Consider the following 18,419-nt stretch of genomic DNA (forward strand, 5'->3'; position numbering starts at 1 on the left):
CCTTCCCTATAGTTCCCAGAGTTCCTCTGTACAAGCCTGGGGCCTGCCATCCCCTCCCCCTCCTTCCCAGTTCCTTCTCTCATCATTTCTTCCAGGCTCTACTATAGCTACACTGAACCTCTTCCTGTTCATCCCGGCCATGGACATGTGATCATGCTGTCCTCGATGCCTCTAGTGTGTCTGTGGAGCTGGGGAGATGACTCAGGCAGGAAATTGCATGAGGATCTGTAAAACCCCAGACCTGGAAGTGGGCACCTGTAACCCCAGTACTGAGGAGATAAGAGAATCCATAGGACTTATCAGTTGCCAATTTAACCAGATAAGTGAGAGAGACACTTCTGCACAATGTGAGCAAGTATGCGTGTGAGCACACACACACACACACACACACACACACACACATACACACATCTTATATTTCTACACCTGAGAAGCCCACCCTACCCTCTACCCCTCCTCCTCCGAGCTTCAGTTGTCACACACATGTCTTCAGGATGCTTTCACGGGCATCTCCCTCCTCCCATCCGTCCACATTCAATCAGGTGTCCTCGCTGTGTGTTCCCGCAGGATCCTGTTCTTTCCCACTTAATTACTTCCTTATCTCCTTCTCTGTCCTGTATGCCTTCCTATTTCACACAATTAAGTGAATTTTAACACAGCCCATTTGAACCAAGCTCTAATTAATAAACTGAAGCTTTCATTAAATCCCATGTTTCCCAGAAAAGGGGAGTGAGTGGCATTCCTGAGGTCACTGAGCCTATTCAGAAAGTATTAACCGTTCTTCCCAAAGCTGCCAGCAGACCCTTCTCCATTCTTTCCGTCCTGTTCAGTATGTTGGTTTTCTCCTGCGAGAAGCCTAGGAAGGCTTACAACGTGGCAGCAGCATAGTTAAAAGCGTATTTTCCCTTTGTTATAATTTAAGGGGTGTGAGCAAAAAGGCGTGTCCTTTCTCTCCTAAAACATTTCTGCTTGAGTTATAGGAGCACGGAACCTGGCTTCTTTGCGTAGACACCGTGGCAATGCACGGAGCCCATCTCCTGGGTGGAGCCTGGAGACCTCACACTGCTCTTTTCCTCTCCCTTGGGAGGGGAAGCCAGTGGGTTTCTCTCTGGGTCTCTGCCCTTGAGAGGACTCAGCTCCACGCTTCTCTCTTTCCTTCAATTCTGTGTGACTCTGTCACTCCACAACTGGCAACGGTTCCAGAAACTTCCCACTCCCAGTCTCTGAAAGGGCTCATTGGATTAGTTTTTCCAATCCCTGGCTGCTGTGAGACCATCTCATAGGTCACTGGCCAGGTACTGATTGGCCATCTGTGAATGTGTCCAGAGAGGCTCTGCTCGTGGGGCACAGGTCCAGCCCAGCTCAAGGTCACTTTGTGTTGCTTTTTTCTGATTTTTATTTAATTAAAATAGAATTACATGATTTCCCCCTTCTTCCCCCATCCTATGCCTCCCGTGTTAACCCCCACACTCCTTTTCAAATTCATGGTCTCTTATCCTCTAATTATTTTTACATACAGCTCCAGATATTTGTGCAAAGAAGTATATAAATGCAGCCTGGGGACTCTGTTCAGTGTTGCTGACCACTTGAGATTGGGTGGCCATTTGGGGGACTCATCTCTTATTCTCCCTCTCTCAGCTGTTGTTAATTGATTGCCGCTCTCGATCTAGGGGCGGGGCATCCTCCCCTAGGATGTCACCTGGTGTTGGAATCTTGTTTAGGTCTTGTCTAGGCAGCCATATTGCTAAGATTGCATGAGTGAGGCTTCCCTGTCATATTTAAAAGATACAATCTTGTAGCAGACTTTCTGGTTCTCTGGCTCTTACAATCTTTCTGCCCGTCTTCCTCCATGTTCCCTGGGCTTTCAGTGTAGGAGATGTGTTGTGGATGCATCCATTGGAGTTGGGTACTCACGGTCGGTTGTCCTTTACATTTTCACTACTTGTGGCTTTCAGTAATGGTCTCTGTCTACTGAGAAAAGAGTGTTCTTTGATGAGGGGGCGGGGGGTGCGCTTAACTGTGGGCATAAGGATAAGTGTTTAGAATGCAGTTAGGTCTTATACTGACTTAGGAAATTGGCGATGATAGGTTCTCCTTTGAAATCTGTGACCTCACCAGCCAAGGGTGGTTGGCTAGATTTACAGGGCCAGACACGATTTCCCTCCTGTTGAGCATGCCCTAAGCCCAGTGAAATAGTTGTTGGTTACTGCCAAGATAGAAATGCCCCTGGTGCATCTTAAAGGATATCTTGCTGTGCTGGTCATTGTTGCGATTCACAGGCATCGCAGTTGGGTAGGACTGTTAGTTAGGTGCTGCCCTCCCTTGGCAGCTTATAACAGCACTTTTTAATACCGTGAAGGCTAGTCCTCAGGGAGGGAGTTTCTGGTCATCTTCAGCTTAATTCCTCTGAATCCTGGGTCTAAAGTCTCTGGTGTGCTGTGGGATGTTCTGTATGGCAAATGTGTTGCTGATTAGTCAATAAATAAAACACTGATTGGCCATTGGCTAGACAGGAAATGTAGGCGGGACAAGGAGGAGAATAGAGCTGGGAAGTGGAAGGCTGAGTCAGAGAGACACCGCCAGCCGCCATGATGAGAAACAGCATGTAAAGATGCCGGTAAGCCACAAGCCATGTGGCAAGGTATAGATTAATGGAAATGGATTAATTTAAGCTGTAAGAACAGTTAGCAAGAAGCCTGCCACGGCCATACAGTTTGTAACCAATATAAGTGTCTGTGTTTACTTGATCGGGTTTGAGCGGCTTGGGACTGGTGGGTGAGAGAGATTCATCCTGACTGTGGGCCAGTCAGGAAAACTCTAGCAACACTGGTGTCTTCAGCAATAGGGTCTTCTGGGAGGTCAAGAGCAACATCAATTGAGTCTATTGTTTTGGGAGTTTTTGGACTCCCTGGACAAACACTGGAAAGGGGGATTCTCATGCTTAGTACTGGAGTTTTCTTAGTCTATGGCTTTTGAGGGGAACGTCATGACCCCAAGTGATCTAACTTCATTTAAACTATAAACAGATATATTTAAACCATATATATTCATGCACTTACGTATATTATGGGTAATTTTAGGTAAATATAAAATTGGATGATTTCATATGGCTTTTCAAACATCCTTAGCAATTGGTGCTCCTGAGTATGTAGAAGAGGAGGAGGAAGAGGAGTCATGGGTCGCTTTTTTATTATTGATCCTTGGCTACAGAAAATGTCATCTAGCCTTGTCAGATAGTTTCCAGTTTTCAACAGGGGTAACTGAAAGTTCCTCTTACCTTTCGCTTTGTTTTCTTAGTTCTAAGGAATATCAACTACTGTCGTATTAAAGAGTCGGATGTGAACATTCTTCCACTGCATGCTGCTAACTTCATTTTCACAGCAATCTATTCTGGGAAGAAATCTGAGGCCCAGAGAGAAAGAAGGATTAGGGAGGCGTTGGCACGACACAGAACTGAGTGGGTTTTGTGAATGTATGGTAGTTTCCCCCCCAGTCATATATATTTATAAGTTGATTTAAAAATAAAAAGGTAAGAATGATGGTATTTGACATTTGGAAGAAGTGTTTTGACACATATAGATGAGTTAGTGGTGGAATTCCATAAAGTCTGCAGGAGCAAGGCTGGGGAAATGTAAGTCTCCTCAGAGATGGCACTCACTGCTGTGACCTCCCTGTTTCCCACGACACTGTCTGTCACTTTTACTTTTGCCAAGTCCACAGGATGAAGACATTCTCTTCAAAGGTGTTAGTGATATGTGAACTTTGATTTGGGTTCTAGATTTAAAAAATAACAGTGAAAATTGTTACTGGAAACTTCGGCCAGTTCAATATATGCTGTAGAGGAGATATTAACATGAAATGAATAGTAGGATCTACTCACCAGTATTAATTAGTAAAAGTATTGTGTTCATATAGAGAAATGTTGCGTGGTATAAACACACGTAGGGATAGATGAATTATAAAGCCAGGGTGGCCCTGAATGGACAACTGGAAAGGAAACTTGCTGGACTCCCCACATTTGCATAGGGTTGATTTAATGTACACACATGTTGTCTGTGTGGTATCAGTTTGTGTGGAACACACCTTGAGTGTCAGATTTGTAACCTGAATAGGTCTCGGATTATAGAGAGTAGGTAGAGGCTGTTCCTTGGAGTAGCCATTGGTTTGGTGTTTAACCAAATGCACTGGTGGAGTTGGGACAGCAGAATCAACACTCACAATATGGACTGGACCTCCAACCAGTCATGGATATGGAAGACAAGTTGGCCATCAACTCAGTGTGGTCATCAGGAAGAAGCAGAACATTCACCAGGAGCTGCACTGGCCTCGCTCCATGCGTGGACAGGACATTACAGTCATCCCTCAGACAAGTCTTCCTGGCAGCTATTCTCTCCGATTTACACAGAACTGGGACTCAGGTCAGCAGGAAGGTGTGCTTACCAGCTCTGGGAATAGGCCCGGGCTACATGTGCTCCATTGAGTGTACTTAAACATCAGTTGTAGAGACTGAAGGATGAACGACATGGTGAAAGGACATGTTTAGACCAGGCACAGTAGTGCCACTAGGGCTCTAGGATGCCAGCCCTGGAAAGTGGCACGGGACGTGTCTTTGGAGTTGTAGAACAAGGGACCGGGTATTACAAAAACCCATTTGCTGTTGGAAGCTATGGCGCTGTGCTGGGGTGAAGCGGCGGAAGCTGTTTTGAGGTCAGGTCCCCTTGGTTGGGGGTGTCGCTTTTATTTCCATTTATTCTAGCACTTTTGCAAAATTGCTTTTTGATGACCAGTCTTGTAACCAATCATTGGAGCCCTGTAATCAGAAACTTCGTAAAAAGAAACCTTACCCAGAAAATATCAGATTGCATTTTTAAAATCTACTCTTTTTAAAAATAAATTTATTTATTTATTTTACAGCCCAGCTGCGGTTTCCCCTCCCTCCTCTCCTCCCAATACCCCCTCTGCCCCGTTTCCATCCACCAATTCACTCCTCCTTCATTTCTGTTCAGGAAAAGGCAGGTCTCCCATAAGTATCAACAAAACATGGCATATCAAATTGTAGTAAGACTAAGCACCTCCCCATGTATTAAGGTTGGGCAAGACAATCCAGCAAGAGGAACGGCATCCCAAAAGCCAGTAAAAGAGTCCGAGACAGCCCCTGCTCCCGCTGTTTGGAGTCCCAAAGAGGACCAAGCTACACAACTGTAGCATATATGCAGAGGGCCCAGGTCAGTCCCAGGCAGGCTCCCTGGTTGTTGGTTCACTCTCTGTGAACCCCTCTGAGCCCAGGTTAGCTGATTTTGTGAGTTTTCTGGTGGTGACCTTGACTCCTCTGGCTCCTACAGTCCTTCCTCCCCCTCTTCAGCAGGATTACCCAAGTTCCTCCTAGTGTTTGGCTGTGGGTCTGCATCTGTTTCCATCAGTTTCTGGATGAAGCCTCTCTGATGATAAGGGTTAGGTACCAGCCATGTGTATAGCAGAATATCATTAGGTATCATTACATTGACATTTTCCCCCTCCAGTCATGTTTGATTCTATTCTAGGTCTCTGGGTCATCCAGCCTGTGGGTCCTGGTGCTTCAGGCAGTATCAGGGGTAGCTTTACTCTCCTGGCATGAGTTTTAGGCTAAAACAGTCATTGGTTGGTCACTCACTCAATCTCTCGGCCACCCTTACCCCAGCACATCCCATGGGCAGGAAAGACTATAGGTTGAAGGTTGTGTGGCTGGGTTGGTTTCCCACTCCCTCTACTTGCCTAGTCATAGGAGATGGCCAGTTCTGGCTATGTATCCACTATTGCTAGGATTCTTAGCTGGGGTCATCCTTGTATATTTCTGGGGGATTCCCTTGTACCAGGTTTTTACCTGACCCCAAAATACCCCCTTTCCAGTAGTCTCTTTCAGTACTCTCCGCCTCTGTCCCTTCCAACCTGATCACTCATGTTCCCATGCCCACCTGCCCTCAGTCCACTCCCAAAATCTCTTCTATTTCCCCTTCCCAGGGAGATCCAGATGTCCCCCCTTGAACCTTCCTTGTTACCTAGTCTCTGTGTCTGTGGATTGTAGCACAGTTATTCTTTATTTTACAGCTAATATCCACATATGAGTGAGTACACACCATGTTTGTCTTCCTTGGTCTGGGTTGCCTCACTCAGGATGATTTTTTTCTAGTTCTATGCATTTGACTTCAAATATCCTGGTGTCCTAGTTTTTAACAGCTGGGTAATACTCCATTGTGTAAATGAACCACATTTTCTTTATCCATTCCTTGGTTGAGGGGCATCTAGGTTGTTTCCAGGTTCTGGCTATTATGAATAATGCTGCTATGAACATTGTTGAACATGTGTCCTTGTTGTATGATTGAGCGTCCTTTGGGTATATGCCCAAGAGTGGTGTACCTGGGTCTTGAGGTAGATTGATTCCCCGTTTTCTGAAGAACCACCGCACTGATTTCCATAGTAGCTCTACAAGTTTGCACTCCCACCAGCAATGGAGGAGTGTTCCGCTTGCTCCACAGCACGAGCTGTCACTTGTGGTTTGGATCTTAGCCATTCTGAGAGGTATAAGATGGAATCTCAGAGTCATTTTGATTTTCATTTCCCTGATGGCTAAGGACATTTAATATTTTCTTAAATGTTTCTCAGCCGTTTGAGATTCTTCTGTTGCAAATTATCTGTTTAGATCTGTACTCCATTTTTCAATTGGATTATTTGGATTGTTGATGTCTAGTTTCTTGGGCTCTTTATATAATTTGGAGATCAGTCCTCTGTCAGATGTGGAGTTGGTGAAGATCTTTTTCTATTCTGTAGGCTGCCGTTTTGTCCTATTGATGGTGTCCTTTGTCTTACAGAAGCTTTTCAGTATCATGAGGTCCCGTTTACTAAGTGTCGATCTTAGTGCCTGCGCTATCGCTGTCCTGTTTAAGAAGTTGTCTCCTTTGCCCATGTGCTCAAGGCTATTCATACTTTCTCTTCTATCAGGTTCTGTGTATCTAGTTTTATGTTGAGGTCTTTGATCCTCTTGGACTTGAGTTTTGTGCAGGGTGATAGATATAGATCTATTTGCATTCTTCGACATGTTGACATCCAGTTATACCAACACCATTTGTTGAAGATGTTTTCTTTATTCTCTTATATAATTTTGGCTTTTTTTTGTCTAATTATCAGGTATCCATAGGTATGTGGATTTATGTCTGGGTCTTTGATTTGATTCCATTCATCTGTTTGTTTTAATGCCACTACCATTGGGTTTTTATTACTATAGCTCTGTAGTAGAGCTTGAAATCAGGGATGGTGATACTAAAATATACTCTTCTAAGGTAAAGACCTTCCCAGCTTATGTCTTCTCTGGCCTTTGGAGCATCCTCCATCTTTGAAGTTGTTGTAAGTGAGCCCTTGGAGATGGAAATGGTCTGAGCTGCTAGAGTCTTCTGTAATAGGGGTTTCTCCAGGTCTTCTTGTGATGTCAGATGACAACTGTAAGGATTGTATGAACTTAGATTTCAAGGTCACTTTTTTTTTTGCAGTGGAAGGTAATCTTTTAAATAATGCTTCTTTGTCCAAGTTTTATTTGAAAAGCAGTTACTTACATGAGCAACACAACAGAGGTGAATATCAATCTGTCTTTTCTTAGATCTGTTAACAAAGAGGCAAGGAGTGTAAGCATGTGAGGCAGGGTAGGGAGCAGGGAGTCAACAAGTCGTGGTTTTGGTTGTCATGTTGAATGACTCCTTTGTCAAAACAGTGGCAAGGATTCTCAGGACATGGATCCTCAGAGGAACTGAAATTCATAAGGCTTTCAGAGTCATATTTTTCAAGTTTAGCTCAAGGTTTTCTATTATTCAGCTCACTGGTGTTGAAGCAATTTTGTTGACATTTTCTGTAAGTGGATTAGGCTTGCAATCATTGCCCATGGCAGACAGATGGCCTTTCAAATGCTGCACCCTTGAAGGAGCCCCTGGCAGGGAATTTAGAGAATGATAATAGTTCTGTCACAGAAGACAGTGTTCACCATTGACTTCTTTTGCCGCCAACAGACAACTCAGGTTCATTTGTACTTTCTCCTCTGTTTTAAAAGAAGCAGCTGTTTTAAAATGTTTATTCCATGGTTGAGCAACCCTTCTGTATATTACACAATTCTACAGCCTTGAAGTGACAAGATAATCGGCTGGTGGAGGTGGGGGATGGTGACTCATCCTGGGGATCCAAGGAAAATTTCCACATTAGTGCAGGTACATCTTAAAAACAGTGCGTGTCCTTTCCAGGATGAAGAAGTGTTGAAATCCTGGCTTGATTCTTAGGAACATCTTATTCCCAATCCCCCCTGAATTCTGTGTATCACTGCCAAAAGGTCTTCAAGTTTCAAGGTTCATCATTCTTTGAGTTCTGGTTCTTCTCAAATTATGTTCGCTGCCATTTTTGGTGATCAACTCGCATGGTGGGGGGCAGGTAATTTGGGCTCATTGCTAATGCAAGGAGGAATCCCATCTGAGAATTAAGTGATGAGTCTTCACATTAATAGCATCCTTCCAAGTCTTTAGCTGAGCTCCATCATGAATCAAATTCTTTAATGATCTCTTTGGAACTGATCTATTAGGGTGTATGATGGCATCTTTTTCTAAGATTTATTTTTATTTTATGTTTGGAGTGTTTTACCTGCACGTATGTCTGTGCACCATGTGTATCAGTGCATGTAGAGGCTAGAAGAGGGTGTTGGATCTCCTGGAACTGGAATTAGAAATGGTTGTTAACTGTCTGTGGGTACTAGGAACTGAACCCAGCTCTTCTGCAAGAGCAACAAATACTCTTAGCCACAAGCCTTCTCTTGAGCCTTGACACCCCATTAATTTAAGACCAGTAATTTTCTCTAACATATTCCTGATTTGTGAGTTTAGTACCGTTACTTTCATATTTCAGTTTCCTGTAAAATTAGCTGAGATTAAAATTAATAAGTATACCATGTGTTGTGGTGCATGGTGCCTGCAGTTCTAGGACTCTGGGGTCTGAGGATGAAAGATTGTGAGTTTGAGGCTATTCTGAACTGTATAGCAAATTTAAGACCACACTGGGCTTTGTAGCAAGGCCTTGTCTCAAAAAATTAATAAATCCTTCCAAACTCCATACCTATATTGGAAAGAAAGGTCAGAACTCAAAGTATAAGCATAAAGATAGTATGAATGTCATGGAAATCTGCCAATTTTTTTCTTGTATAAACTAAAATGCTCTCTTAAGCTATTTTTTCTTCTGTGCATTGCTAAGTCTTATTACATGACATGTGCTTAATATCATATACTCTGTCTATATTGGTCTATGTTCCATTGCCTTAACAAAATACCCAAGGCAAAGTATTGTACAAAGAAAACAAGTCCATTTAGTTTATGATCTTGAAAATTCATGGGCATAGTTCTAGTGTGACTGCTTTAGGACATGACATTCGGCATTGGCAGGAGCCAGTGATATCACATAGCAAGACAGGAAGCCATAGAGATGGGGGAGGGGGAGCTAGCTTGTCTTGACCTTTTTTTAAAATTTTAAGTTTTTATTTATGAGTGTTCTGTATATACACCTGCATGCCAGAAGAGGGCATCAGATCTTATCATAGATGGTTGTGAGCCACCATGTGTTGCTGGGACTTGAACTCAGGACCTCTGGAAGAGCAGCCAGTGCTCTTAACCACTGAGCCATCTCTCCATCCAGCCCCTTGTCTTGACCTTTTATAGCAATTCTCTTTTGCAAATTAAATGAGGTCCCACAAGAACTGTATTAATTCCTCCCAAGGTTTATTCCTTAATAACTTATCATCTTCCTGCTAGCCCTCATTTCTTAAAGCACCAGCCATGTCTTTAACATTGCTGCTAAGGACCAAACTTCCAATATACAACACTGTAGCATGAATCCTAAAAGGTCTTATTAATAAAATCAAACCCGGAGCCAGGTATTGGGATGAATGATGGAAGATCAGAGAAGCAGAACAAGCCACAGCCACCTCACCTTGCTAATTCCTCAGCTGATCCTGTTTCCTCAGACTGGAGGCCTCTGTGTTCTTCCCAAATGGATCCCAGCTGAACTGCTTCTCAAAAGCTTAAAAGTTTAACCAGACTAGTTCCTGGTCCTCACGCCTTAAATACCTTTCAGCTTTCTGCCATCACTTCCTGGGATTAAAGGCTCTTGTTACCACTCCTGGCTGTTTACAGTGTGGCCTTGAACTCACAGAGATTCAGGCGGATCTCTGCCTCTGGAATGCTAGGATTAAAGACACGTGTGCCACCATTTTCTGGCCTCTATATCCAGTGGCTGTTCTGTTCTCTGACCCCAGATAAGTTTACTAGGGTGCACAATATTTTGGAGAACACAATATCACCCCACAACACTTTTGGTTACAAGTTCAACCCATATTGAAACCATAGCAGAATCTTAATAGAAATACAATACAGCAGTGAAAAATGCCTATAAGCCTGGGAACCAGGAAATGTTTTCTTTTTTCAGTTAGTTCCTGTGTAAGTCTGGAAAATGTGTGTGTGTGTGTGTGTGTGTGTGTGTGTGTGTGTGTGTGTGTGTGTGTATTTGTTTTCTTTGGTCTATTTCTTAAGTCATGAAGGCAGACTTCCAAAGTCTCAAACATTTGAAAGAACTAAGTGATATTGTCACTAAATGTCATGTTACTTACTCTTTTTCTACTTTTAGCCTTTCCGTTATAAATTCCAAGGAAATAAAATCAATTCTAAATAGAGAAAATATAAGGACAATGGGATGTGTTGGGCAAGTTTGGTTCTGTGGCATGGAGATTGCATCCTTCCAGAACTTTCTCCTGTGCCGTGCATCTGTGTGTCCACAGACTGTACAGACTGAGGACCCCGGGCACACATCAGAAGCCCCTTAGACTATTTTTCACTGATGTCAGGAAAGAAGAGCAGACTTTGCTAGTCTCCAGACCGCTCCTGAGCCGTCACCTTCTCTGGTGGCTTTGTCTGGTCCCCTGGAGCACAGCCGTGTATCTCTGTCCCTCAGCACTGTGCACATCTTAGCCTTGGTGGTTATTTGCTACTTGCCTGCGTCCCTCATTAGACTTAAGTTCTGTGGGGACAGAAACAGCATCTGCGGTCACTGTCACCGACCCCCCCCCCCCAAGTCTGGTCTGGGTGTTCTCCCAAAGCACAGTACTGCCCCCTCAGGGGAGCTTTGGAAAAATGGGGAAACGTTGAATGGGAAGCAGCAGAAATGCTGAAAGTCCTTTACTGTGAAAAGGATTGTGACATGATGACATAATGCCCCGTGTCAGAGTCCTCAGTTTCCTCACATTTTAGGAAGTGGGTGGCACTGTTGTTGTTAACAACAAAACATTGCATCACTTATCAAACTACGGAAACAGAGCTAGAGGGGGTCCTCAATGGATACATGGTCCTGTGTCTAGAGCAGCGGGCTATTAAACACCCCACTGCTGGGTGTGGGATTCCTCCATGGGAGCTGCTGGTCAGGGAGACTTCAGAGGCCCCCAAACAATGCAGGCTCTGGCCAGGTCTCTTGCTCTCAGCAAGAACTGGAGGACAGACCCCACTGCTAAGGACACTGCACAGCTCAGTTGCAAGATACAGAGGAAGCGGGCTGGACCTGAGCAGGAAATGTCCTCTCTGCTGGTTAACTTTCCAAGTGTGAGAAGATTCGATACGGGCAGGTCGAAGAGAAAGGACACTCATGGTCTTACCCAGCTATGAGCATTGTGAGTTATGGAACCAAGCTTCCAGGCATGACGTGCCCATATGTAAAAGAGTAGCACAACTATTATGAGTGCAGTCAACCATCTTCTAATTGCATCTGAGGCCCTAACTCTGGAAGGAATCCTATGAGTAGTATTGTAAATGCAGTCAACAACCCGTGCCTGAGGAGGTCATGGAGGAGGTGGAGAGCTTGCTACGGTTGTTTAACAAAATTGATACAGCACAAAATTTCCCTCTGTGTGTCTCTATGTTTATACCTGTAGACAAAAGCTACTCTCGTCCCTCATCAGGGATTCCTCTCTTTTTAGTGAATGGTAGTAAATATAGAGACTGTGGCTAAGTAAGATGGCCTAAGGTTCAAAGAACATTGTGAATAGGGGTAGAAGGAATGTGAGAGCTAGAATATGGGGATAATAACTGTGAAATGCCACCATCTAGGCACAACACAAGCATTCTGATCATAAACTCCAAGTAGCTGTGGTTACTTGCAGTGGGCCAGGGCAAGACTGGTCAACAACTAGTCATGGATGGGGGCAAGAGCTCATGGGATCCTGTTCCTGACTGCTAAACTGTTGGCTGTTCACTCCAAGAAAGGGGAAGTCGTTGTCTTCAACTGTATGTCTTCTGCGGAGCCCATTAGGGTCCAATGTACAGCTTCAGATCCGTGGCCACACAGATAGCCCTCAGTCGGTCACAAAACAAAACAAATGGACAGGACTGTGAGGAAAAGATTTATAGAGAAGGCGGGAAGGGGGAGATGAGGAGTAGAGAGATAAAAGAAGCCATGTGATGGTGAGTAATCAGTATGCATTATACACACGTGAAATTGTCAAAGAACAAGTTAAATTAAAAAAAAATCTAAAACTCTAATGGGTCACTAAACATATAATTATCTTTTTGTCTTTTATAAGTATATAAATTACATTTTAGCATAATGGTTTTAAAAATCAATGTTTTATTTGTTTGGGGCTCAGAGTTCAGAAGAAAACAGTCAAAGCTGTGCTAAGCTGAAACTGATCACACACCTTCTCTACTATGACCGGCCTGTAGTTCTCCAGCGCTCACTGAGTTAAAACTTCAACCTTCTTGTCGTCACACCGATACGTATGGAACCAGGGACTCACACATATTTCAACTTTTTCAGTGGCAAGTAGAATGCCCCTAAAATATTATGCTACCATGGTGCTGAAAAGTAACCTGAACATTGATAACTTAATTAAATAAAAACTTGAATTTGTAGTGCAATTAAGTTATTTTATACATATTCTAATAATCAGACCTTTGTGCCCTGTAGCTATTGTAAACATCTTCTATATTTCCTACACAGTTAAGATTTCATTCCAGGGAACAACAGTCCCAGGCCATGTTTGAATAGTTTCATGCAATATTCCAAATACAGCAACATACTCGGAGTGTGCCATCAAGAGAAAAACCTCTATTCTGATATCAAAACATTTTTATATGCTGTTTTAGTTTCTCACATGAAGGCCATTGATAAAGGTGCTTTTGGCTTACTTTTAATAGTAGCTTTCATTCTTTGTGAAGTTCATACATTTTATAACATATTTTGATTGTGTACATCCACCATTACCTCCCTCTAACTTCCCTAGTGCTCCATCTCTCCCCTCTCCCAACCTCATGTCCTCCTTTTTCATGTTAGTAATAACCCCTTGAGTCCAATTAGTGCTGTCCATATGCACACGGGTGTGGGACCATCCACTGGTACATGAGAAACCACCTAGCAGCCATGTCTCCCAAGGAGAGTTGACTCTTGTTCATTCAGGAGCCATCAGATGCCAGTAGCTCCTCTTCTAGTCATACTGGGGTTTTGACAGGCTTTATCCTGGGCAGCTCACGTGCAGGTAACTACCGCTGCTGTGAGTTGATGTATGCAACATCCATGTCATGTTCAGACATCTGCATTTCCTCCCTCTCCTCCCCATCTGTCAGCTCTCATATTCTTCCTATCTGAACCTTGGATGGGAGATGTTGATATTCATGATGCACCAGCTGTTGAGCACTGAGAGTTATTTACACTTCATACTTTGACCCGTTACTAATCTCTGCATTAACCATGACCCACTACACAAAGAAGCTCCTTTGACCAAGGTTGAGAGCAGCACAGATCTGTGGGCAGAAACATAACTACAGCTTGACAAGCATGAGCATTTAGCAAACTAGCAACAACAGGTTAGTCCCTAGGGCTTGTGGTCTCCTCAGCCCTGGGCTTCTGACCAGGTATATAGAACCAGACATGAAATCACCCCTGTGGAGCAGGCCTCCTATCCACGCAGAAATCAGGTTACACTCATAACTACCATGCCACTATTGTATCTGCAGGCAGGTAGGTCAGTATTGTAGCATGCAGCGGCCAGCACTTGGCAAGACCACCGATGTCCTTTCTTCCCCCGTGGCACAGTTAACACCTTCTGGCACTATGAGTTGGCCCGCAGGGAGAGTGTCCTAGTCAGTGGTGGTTGATTTCTCTGTGTCCTACATCCAAACTGACCAGTGTCTTCAGCGGCAGGATCTCACCATCTAGTTATGGTGGGTAACTAAGAGCAGGGGCAATAGACTGAGTTATCTGGGATGCCTCCAGGTCTTTCCTGACCAATAACTCCTAAGGAGGTGCCCTACTCCTGGCACTAAAAATTTTATTTAATAACCCATGTTTTGGGGAGCAGCATTGTTCACTCATGCAGGGTACTTCTGTTCAAATTCCTTTTTTATGGGTATTATATTTCTTAGTTAGCTTTAAAACTAGTGGATTTACATAAGACTTCTTTATGTATCCTTTGTTTTGGCAAACCCATACTCTACCCCCTTCTTTCCCCAGTCCCTGTATCCTCACTTAAACCATTAACTCAGAGAATTCCTCCCATCTCCTGATCTTTTAACCTTTTTTTTTAATTAGTAATGGCTATACAAGCCCACCATGATCTAGCCACCGCATAGGAGATGAAATAAAAAGTATTGTTCATGCTACCTTGGTCTCTATGACCAGCTTTTTCACCAGTGTTATCTGGGGGGTAGGGGACCCCTAGTTGTGCATGTGTACACCTCCATGGACAGAACACCAGGAGATTCAATCTGCCTGCAACTGAGTGTACACTCAGAGATCGTCATACAGCTTCGAGATAAGCTTCGCTGTGTATATGTGTGATTGTATACATGTAAAGGTCTCTCCATTCCCAGAGTCCTAGTTAGCTGCTTTACATATTTGTGGTATGCTCTGGGACAGCCCACACATTTCCTTCACATGTGACAAAGACACAGGACACTCTTCCTAACTGACAGGAAGGGAGGATGCTCATGGGCAAGACGGGTGTGAAAGAACCATGGATGCCTCCTGAGGGTGACTCTGCCACATCGCAGCCAAAACTATTCTCAAACTTTGGAGGAGACCGCATGTTTTGGTAAGAGAGGTAGAAAAAACAAAAATCCTAAGTATCTTCTGATAGATTATAAAACAGACTAGTTGACGATTTGTATTTAGAATTCTGATTTCTTTCGTGTATATGGTATTGTGAGATAATGAGACAACTCTTCATGCCTAGTATACTCAGTCATATTGATATCCTGATAGTATTTTATTGACAGTAATCAGCTTGTAAGCCCCAAACTTCTGAGATATTAGCGTATGAAAGATCAGGAAGATGTCATATGGACTAACTTCTTAGAATTAATCGAAGTGGTAACGCTGTGAGACAGCAGCCATGTTTACAGTCCAAATCCTGTTGGGTATTTCCTTATTTAGAGGCAATGTACTTTAATTTCAATTAATATAGTTAAAGGTATTTATTTGGCAAGGAATGTTTATTTTTTGTCTTTAGATATGCATTAACTGTCATTATTTTTTAGCTTCCACTTCTCATAATGATCTATTTATGATTATCCACGTTTCCAACTGTTACTTTCTCAATGTGTTGGAATTACTATGCGACCTTATATTCGGGAGCCAAATAACCATGAAGGGTGAGTGGTGCGTGCCTCTCACAGCTGTTCTCCGTGTCCCATCAGCATCAGTATGCTGGGGTACTCTGGGGTACTCTTCCGTTCCTTTGGACTAAAGTGTCTCCATTTTCCCCTCTGAGCTGTGAATTCCCACAGGCTTTCTGACAGAAAAGGAGTGGCCGCTTGACATTTCTTTCAAGTTGAGTATTCTGTGGTCAAATTGTGCATTAATTTTGCATTATATGCCATGACAACCCCAGACAATTTTAGTGTACAAGAAGCGTTTCAATTTATATGCCACTGAGAAAATAAAATTCGCTAGGCTTCACGCTCTCTTCTTCTTCCTCCGAGACCCCTGTTTGAAGAGAATAGCATCAAAACATTCTTTCAAATGCTTTTTTTGGATGTGCCTTAAATACACACTATACAAGACTCTTTTGCCTGATACCCTTTGAAGGAGATGCCCCAAGGACAGAGATGTTGGAAGCAAGGAGATCTGGTTGAGCTGGTTAGTGTTTTTGACAGAGTGGAGAGAGGGGCAGCCAGCTGGTTAGGGGAACTTGCTGAGCACAAAATGGGAAAAATCACTAAGGAGGCATGCCTGAATGGGGGTGGGGAGGGGTCCTTAGTAATGCACATCAGCTCTGTGCAATTTTCTAGAATAGGAAACTGAATTTCTCTTCGGGTTCCGGTGTCTTAAACGGGAAGATCCAAAGGAAAGACAGTGTGTGGTTCCTTAAAGCACAGAATGGAAAGGAACCCTAATTCCAGCTTCTGTAAACAGTTAAACCCACGCTTTCTATGTAAGATCTTCAGAGCTTTCTTTTTTCCTCCTTCATTAGTTAGTGGTTTAACTTGTTTTCTTCTGCCAGGGTGTGCCGTCGCCTGGGTTATTGGGAGATGAGGTAGCTCTGTTCTTGTGCGCTGGTACAAACTGTTTGCTCCGATTGGCCATTGTTTTCCAGAGAGACTGGCTTCTGTTCACCAGAACTGGCACAGTCTGGCCTTTCGGCTTGGATGCCACTTCTCAGAACTGATGCAGTAACAGTGGGCTGATTAAAACTCGCTTCATAACCTGCTGTAGGAAAAGGCGTGAGAGTGTGTTATGCATTCACACCAGCCAGGCCGATAGCACCCTGTCTTTCGTTCTTCTCTTACAACTGCAAAATAGGCCAACTGGCTTTAAAAATGTCTGATGATCATTTCAAAACCGAGTCTAAAGTAGAACTCTGGAAATGATCTTGGATTTAGTCACATCATTAATATAGCTTGGTTATAAGGGAATTTTTCCATTTTTAAAAATGCTATCCATATGTATACCCTTGCAAAACACTCTGCAGGTGTATTTTAAACGTGCTCCTCAAGTCTATTACAAGATAGTTGCAAGAAGTTATTTATGGTGGCAGTAGAAAAGCTTACCTGCTTTGCAGATCAATTTATAGCAGTTTATTTGTGATCATTAAATCATAAACAGCTTTTCAACCTGTGTTCTTCAATCTTAGAACTGCGTGGAAGCCCAAAAGTCATTCTGATTCTCTTCACAGATGAGAAAATGGCCCACAGTGCAACTGGTGGGAGGCACGCTGACATTCGTCCCTGCCTGTGTCCTTGGCCCCGCATCCATCTCTAGATTCTGTCAGTCAGTGTCATGTGGGCGGTCATTTTCTTCCCTGTCTCTGTTGTTGCATGGGAAACAATGAACAGGTGGCTTCACTGTGTGGTTGTGTAAATCGAAGAGTGTATCATTTGCTCTTGAAAGAGGCCAGATCTTGAAGTGGTGAAGACCACAGGCCCTTGAACAAAGTGCAGATCTACCACTGAGCGGCTATGTGACTCCGGGAAATGTGGTCACTCTGATGCTCTTTTATAATGGGTAAACTGAGTCTAATGGCAATACCTATCACCTGGAATGATGTGACAACTGAATGAATGATTATGTTCAGAGTAGAATATTACCTGCCCGGAGTAGGCCTTTTATGTGTTCTATTATCTTGACTTAATAATTGCATTTTACAAGTTATACGTGGCTTCAATATTCAGGGTCTGGGGCCGGGCTTCATCCATTATTCTGTTAAGAGAATTATCCAGTTCCAGGGATGTTGTGAATATTTTCCCCTCAGGAAATGCATCCCTGACTGACAGGCTCAGCCTGCAGCCTCTGCTTACTGTCTTCAGAAGTCTTAATCTCATGGTGTGTGGGAAGGGGCTCTGGGCCTAGAGGGAAAGTCAAGATTTGAGACCATCTCTGCTCTTAGATGGCTGTGGCCTTGGGCCAGGCATGGAACCTCATCATGCTCAGATTCATTTCTCCTCACAAGAAGGCTTCACCTATACAGCCTCCAAGCATGCTTCTAAGACCCTGGACCATGGTTGGGGTGACTGAAGACAGTCCATTTTAGCACAAACAGTAGGCCAAGTGGCCAGTCCTTATCCTGGGAGGTTGAAGAGGGACTTAGCTGTCACTGCAACAGGTTAGAATCAGGTACTGATTTTATAAATTCTGAGGAGATAAACATTTTAAGACACTTTTAGAAAATGACATTGATAAAATTTAAAGAAAGGTTGCATGTCTTCATGGAATACTTCGTCTAGTAGGCTATGGTCCCCTCTCTGAGTGAGCCTGTGCTTCAGAGAATGCTCCATCAGTCATCGCAGTCCCCACATCCTCCCATATCACCCCTCACCACTTCAGGGTCACACTGGCCGCCACTGCTGTGAGAAGTGGGGGTGAAGGGGGCGTCACTTCCTCTTCCACGT

At 43.6% G+C, this 18,419-nt stretch overlaps 1 protein-coding gene across 1 annotated transcript in view; it reads left to right on the forward strand.

The window, feature by feature from the left end:
* The window catches only part of Plcl1 (phospholipase C like 1 (inactive)), a 347,946-nt gene that overhangs the window by 327,100 nt on the left and 2,427 nt on the right, over positions 1 to 18,419 (forward strand). The window lies entirely within an intron of this gene.

This window comes from Peromyscus californicus, unplaced genomic scaffold (assembly GCF_007827085.1).
Source record: "Peromyscus californicus insignis strain IS unplaced genomic scaffold, ASM782708v3 Scaffold_21__1_contigs__length_65335640, whole genome shotgun sequence".
NCBI classification, from domain to species: Eukaryota; Metazoa; Chordata; class Mammalia; order Rodentia; family Cricetidae; genus Peromyscus; species Peromyscus californicus.